The sequence below is a fragment of the Carya illinoinensis genome, chromosome 3, assembly GCF_018687715.1.
Source record: "Carya illinoinensis cultivar Pawnee chromosome 3, C.illinoinensisPawnee_v1, whole genome shotgun sequence".
Lineage (NCBI taxonomy): Eukaryota > Viridiplantae > Streptophyta > Magnoliopsida > Fagales > Juglandaceae > Carya > Carya illinoinensis.
Genome location: NC_056754.1, coordinates 16,099,610 through 16,106,776, shown reverse-complemented (window position 1 = coordinate 16,106,776; position 7,167 = coordinate 16,099,610).

The following is a 7,167-nucleotide window of genomic DNA, read 5'->3' as shown; positions in this document are numbered from 1 at the left end:
CCGGTGAACATCCCCACCAAGTTTCACCTCCATCCGAGCCACCGTTAGCCACCACAAGCTCCTCCAAGCCATACGGTTTTTCACCGATTCCGGCGCCGTCGCACCACCTCCGGCCACCATCTTTTCACAGCTTCTTTCCCTACCTCTTGCCGACCTAAACCACTCATTTCCGGCCTTGATCCGTTGCCGGAGCAGCTCCCACGAGCTCAACTCCGTTCAGCCCCTTTTTGGCCTTCGACCGCCATTTCCACCACCACCCACGGCCAAAACTCATTTCCTATAGCTTCATAAATATCTCAAGACCATTCCCTATCAATTTCGTGCCTTGGTTTGTCCCCGTTCGAAAATGGGTAATTTATTACCCACGGCAACAGTGTAAATTACACTGTTACGTTGCTTTTCTTCCGCCGTTTGCAACGCCGCAAGCTTTCTAAAAATACCATATAGCGCTGTAAGTATTTTTCAAATCCTATTTTCAGATTTAAATGTATATTGCTCTTTCAATTAATTAATCTGCTGGTTGGTTGATTCCGGACTGAGTCCAAGGAGTTCGGGGGTCGGATGGATGGAGGACGGAGTTGCGTGTTTTATTGATTTATGTTGTTGGATTATTTTATTATGCATTGTTATGGCATTGCATGGTGCATGCACGTGTGTTTTTGTTTAAGTGTGAAAAGCCTGTGTATTGGCGTAAGTGGTCTTACGGGTGCGTGTGTATCACGACCCCAAGCCGAGATGGGGTATTATCCCGGTGGAGCTCCTCTGGTCACTCGGGAGCGGAATAAACTGAGTGATGTCCCCTGAGTTGTCGCTAGACGACGGGAGCGGGGGCTAGGGGTTGCTTGGCTACGAACGCGCCGGGCGCGGAACCGGGCAACGCTCTACGCACCGACTCCGTGGCCCTTCGCTGGTGAGGGCTAGAGGATGCTTGGCTACGAACGTGCGAGGCACGGAACTGGGCATCGCTCGTTGGGTGTCACATGCGTGGTGGTACTCTGCGGTGTGGCACTGGAGCCAGGGTGTGCGGATGACCCCTAGGGGAGGTCATGGTGCATACGGTTAATATGGATAATGGTTTGAGACGGATAAAGGCCAAATGAGTTTTTGGCGTGTGTGGAAAATTATGTTTTTGGGTTTTGTGCATCGGGCATGCTTCATGCATTTTGTTTGAGTTCTATATGTTTTTATCTGGTAGTGTTTGGGTTTTACTTACCTGCGGTACCATTTTTGGTTCCGTAGCTTTTGGTGCAGAGTTGGAGGACGAAGAGGAGGAGGCTGAGCCCGAGGATGCGGCTCCGCCGGGTTGCTGATGCTATGCTTTATGTTTGGTTTAAAACTGTATTTGGGTTTTCGTAATGTTTTATTTATGTATGTTTTAAACAGCTTGTATTAAGTTAAGAAAAATTCTGGTACTTAGTTATGACTTTCGTTATCCGCTGCGTGTTTCTTTGTGCACATATGTTGCTTTGCACACTCTTGGCACCCGTCGATAGGATGGTGACCTGGGTTGTCACCATCCGGACGTCTCAATTTCCCCGTGTTCGGGCGTGGGGATTTGGGGGCGTCACAAATAGAAACATGCTTCAGCTTAAGAAATGGATTGTGTGAGAACCCAAGTACTTAAGACTTGGCACACCAAGAATGAACTTTACTCAACTGAACAAAAATAAACTGAAATACAAACCAGAAAAATAGAAGACGACCAAACCAAACAAAAATAGAAAAATAGAAGACAACTCAACTAAACCAAACAAAAAAATAATGTGAAATACATATCCTAAACTAATGATATGTAAGGAATGCAAGAACAAGTGGTTTTATCAATTAATGTGACACAACATCTTCTTTGACCACCCACTTTTTTTTTTCAAATTTTGAGACCATCTTTACATCATCACAACTGCTTATGGTCTTATACTTATTCCCAAGACAAAATCCAAACAATATAACTCACATATATTGGCGCTTACAGTGTTTATTTGTTTACTTAACTCTTGGACTTGGTTTCCAAGTGTCTGTACCTTTATTTTTTTTTCTTTTACCTCTATTTTTTCTCACTTTACTCAAATTAAAACAATATGGCCTTAAATGACTATAAATACAACAATAATGACAAATAGATACAAACGCACCCCCAACCTTACCTTGGTTCAGCTTCTTTTAAGTTGATGTTTCATTTGGCTTTTCAAAATGATTTGACTTTAAAGCGACTTCTTTTGGAGCGTCCACAACTTGGCTTTCTTTGATAAAAATAATACCCTTAGATGTAGTAGTAATAGTTGACGAGGTTGTAGGATCTTTGTCTTAGAAGGTTGAATCCCCTAACCCAGTACCGTCACAACTAGGCTTTTGAATACTTACCATCTTTTCCAGTTTCTGAGTTGCTGATTTTTGTTGACTCTCTTGAAAACTCTTTAATTCCTTATCTAATTCATCCTTTTGAGTCTTTAGTTTAGATATTTCAACTTCAGAAATTTTTAGTGCCTATAAAAGATTATTCATTTCATTCTTCACTGCAATAAGTTTGATGTACAACTTTTTGTTAAACTTTTTCAACTTGAATACTTCTTCACATACTTTATTATACACCTCTTGTATACTTAACTCATGGTCAGCATCAACAAGAGCTATATCAAAGTCATTATCATCAAATTCACTTTCAAATTTTGTTAGCACAATTTCAAGAAAATCATCAACAACAATTGCAAAAGTTATAAAGGAACCTTCATCATCAGATAATAAACTAGAAGTTTCATATTCTGAAGTGTCACTAAGTATGACATTTAGTGCTTTACCCATATTTTTCTTTAAGTTTGAGCATTCCACTCTTATATGACCATATCTTGAGCATTCATGCCACTTTACTTTATTATTTTCCTCATATTTTTCTTTATTACTTTTTCAAAATCATTTTTCTTTACAAGAAATTTCTTACATCACTTTTTTTTTCCACTAGCTTTCTTGTTAAACAATAATTTTATGAATTTCCCTACAATGAGATCTATATCCTAATTGTTTAGATTTTCTTTATCAGAAAAATCATCTCGATCTTCTTTCATAGTCTTTGATGTAATGAACTTACATTTTCTTATTTGAGGAAGTGAGGACTCATATGTTTGCAAGGAGCCGACCAGCTCTTCAACCTTAATAGCATCTAAATCCTTACTTTGTATAATGGTTGTAATTTAAATCCTTGCTTTCCACAATGGCTATAACTTTTGGGCGCAATCTTTGAGGCATGGATCTTAAAATCTTTCTCAAGGCCCTTAAATCCTCCATCATCTCACTGAGATTAAACCATTAAACCTAGAATACAATATCATTAAGTTTAGCATAAAAGCATTAAAACTCTCATTTTCTAACATTTTAATCTCTTCAAATTTTAAGGTTAACATCTACAATTTTGAAATTTTCACTATTCTTGTGTCTTTATGTGTAACATTCAAAATACCTCAAATTTCTTTGATAATCTCACATATTGAGTTTCTTTTAAAAATTTTGAAAGATATAGCCATGAAAATAGTATTAAGTCCTTTGCTATTACAGTTACAGTTGTTGATCTTATCTCTAGTCCAGGCATCAACAGTTGTCTCGAGCTTAATCCATCTTCTCTCAACTGTATACCACGCACGTTTATCTAAAGACTTGAGGAAAGCCCTCATACGAACTTTTCAATAAGTATAGTTTTTCCCATCAAAGTGTGGTGAGACATATAATGACGACAGCATGATCTACAAGGACACAAATCATACTCATCTGAGTAAACCACGATCTGATACAAATTTAAATTATCCAAATGTCACTGTATTGTAACAAAAGTATCTACCAATTCACTTCAACAAATTGGTTAGTTTTCAATTATACAATTATTTAATAATAAAGCAATAACATATAGTAAATAAACTGCATAATACCAAAATTGGTTATGAAGGGAAATACTTTAAAGAATTCTTTAAAGGCAAAACTCTACGGGACAACCAAATCCAGAAAAATCAATTTTATTATTTAAAAATCAATTACAAGCAAGTCTCAACTACAAAATCTTTGTCAATTGACTCCCTTACTTGACTTGACAAATAACCTATTTGCATCTACCTCAGTAGCAATTAGAACCTCTGACGATCTTCAAATATTGGCTTTTCTTCTTGAACTCCAGTGGCTGAATCATGATCACTCAATCTCAATCTTGGATCAACAATCACACTCTTTAAGAGAAACAATATAAAAAATCTCCAAAGAATTTTCTCACCAAAATAAGTACTAGGGAAGTATTCTAAAAAATATCCAAAACTGAATCTATACAAATCCTAATCAGCAGGATCCTTTAAGTAAACAATCTGAAAGTAGTTTGAATTGCAGTAGGATTATGCTGACGGAGCGACTTTGTTGCGACAAACGCTTTTGCTAGGATGCTAACACCTAGTACTAAATCTTCTCAGCAATAACAGTTTCCCATTCAAACTCTTCTTTAGATAATTACAAAACCCTTGGAACTCGATTTTGACACTCTTGACTTATCTAAAACACTTCCTATTAACTTCTAGATAAACGACTCAAAATAGTTATAAACAAAGTCAAAATGTTTTACATTCATCCAAATTAAAAAACCAAAAAAAAGATTTTTGGATTCAAAAAATATTTCAACTCATCTCATCATTACAACTTTCTCAAATTTTCATAAAAAATATAATAAATAATTCAACTTTTTCAAACCTCATAACAATAATAATATTAAAATATTCTAATAATATTTTATTCAACTTTCATCTTTTATCTAAAATTATCTTATCTCATCTCTGAATCTAAACCGGCCCAGTCTCTACCATCTTAGTCACTAAGTCCTATTCAAATTTATCAACTTAGTCTTCTAATCCTAACCAAACTCTTGCCTCTACATACACCTATCATAGTCTTAAAAGCACACGACAAACACAACTAGCATGAAGAATTATTAGGCTATGTTTGGATGTTGAGGTGATCTCAGACGATTTGTAAATAGTAATAAAAAGATAATGAATAGCAATAAAAAAATAATGAATAATTTGGTTAATAAGATGACCTTATTAACCAAATATAGCCTTAATGTATTTGAAAATCTTAGATAGCTAGCCGGAGCTAGGTAGATCAGTTGGGTTGCATGCCCTCGGCCCCTCCGCGTAATTACTCGATCCCTTGGTTGAAGACCATTAATGTTAATGCGCGCAACAATGACGTTCGGACCAGATTGGTCTGGGAGCGAGTACCTTATATATTAGTCTTAGTTTCATATTCATTCCTTTAAAGATCATCGACCCAGCCCATGAATGGTAACATATGCTAGCCTGGCTAGTTTCGCTAAACGACCTTGAGTTCAAACAAAAACTTACCTCATAATACGATATATATGTACACATATAAAAAGGCCAGGGAAGACAGCACATGAATGTGTTCGTGAAGTTGATCTGCTCCTGACATCACCAGTGCTCAAAGTCATGCTCGGATTGATAAAATTAAGGCAAATCCCCCAGCAAGATCATGGCAGGTCATGCTAATTCCCAATTACATTCTCGTACTCATGAAAGTCTAATGTATATCTTTAGGTCAATTAAGATGGTACTGATCACGTACTCTGAAGCTGCAATGAAGATAACATTCGATCATTATTAACTAAAACCTTTAGCCTCTTGTAATTTTTATCTCTCTGTTGGTGATATTGATCACCTAATTAATTAATTAGTGTAAATGTACGCGAGCATGCATGTATACCAGCATTAATATCAATTAATATACATGGTTTGGCACTTGGCCAAAACCATTTTTCTTTAAAACTCTTTCACAATGAGCATTCTCAGTAAAGAACTAATCAAGGACAAATTAGTGATGATAGATTGAGATTCATTTATTTCTTGCAAAACTTTGACGTACGTACGTGCTGGTTTTATGAACCTAGGTTTTGCGATCAAGCACCATTAATTTATAGAAACAAAAAGATGGCTATGCGGGCATGCAGTGATCAGCTTTTATCTTGCCCGTGGCTTTAATTAATGGCGCATCATGTCACAAGTTCACAATATGGCTAGAAAGGAACGCAATCTTGGCCAGAGATTCTAACCATTAAATGCACTATATAGTGCACGTGAAATGTAAGCTAGCTGGCAATGAACTAATTAATTCACCTAATTTAGGACCCCGCCATCAAACTTGGACTACTTTCGATCATACAATAAAGCGAAGGGCGCATGAATTTAATGTTTTCAAACAATTTACAGAGCAAAATATATTCTTTCCCACTACTCAAGAAAGAAGCCTAGACACTCAACATTAATATCCTTTTGTATATGTGTATCATGTATATATATGGTCAAAACCATATTTTATATCCATAGAATGCATTAAATTAGCTTATGATAAATTATAACCTTATAACCTACTTTTTGTCCAAAGTTAAAGCGGCGTTAGGAATAATGAAACTTAGTTATATGATCAACAGATCATCACTTCTAGTAATTATTTAAAGGCCATAAATTAAAAGTGATTGCAAGCGCGCGCACATATATATATATATATATATATATATATATTATACGTGTATTGGTGCATTTTTTTTCTTTCTTTTTCTTTATATTTTTTTCTTTTATGAATAGTACAAGATCCTACGTAAACTGCTTTTGCAATTAGAGTCAAGACTTGAGACTTAAAAAGTACCAAAAAAGGCGCGTAGAATTGGGATAGGAAAATAATACTTGACTTTGCAGCCATTAGGTGTACTAGCTAGGCTCCTAATGGAAGATAATGTTCTTTTTTCCCCCTTAAAGAAAGAATGTACTAGAAGCGCCTAGCTAGCTTCCTTTATCATATGAACTCGAATAATTGGTAAATGCTTTGAATCTTCATGATTAGAAGAATAAGACAAAGGCAGGGAGTGGGCGGCGGACTAGGCGGTAAATTAAACGAAGTGTGCCAATTATAAACTTGAAGCTAGCTTGGACCAAATTGAACTTGAATTTTGAGTTACGTAGACACATTAATTAATGGCATGTCCGGTCAGATCAAAGAGTGGTTAGCTGGCCTTAATTATTTAATTTAGCACATTTATATATATATAAGTCATGTCGTGGTTGATCTTAACCTGTTACATGCAAATTAATAAGGTCCTAATGTGAATTAAAATTACTTTTGCTCAGATCG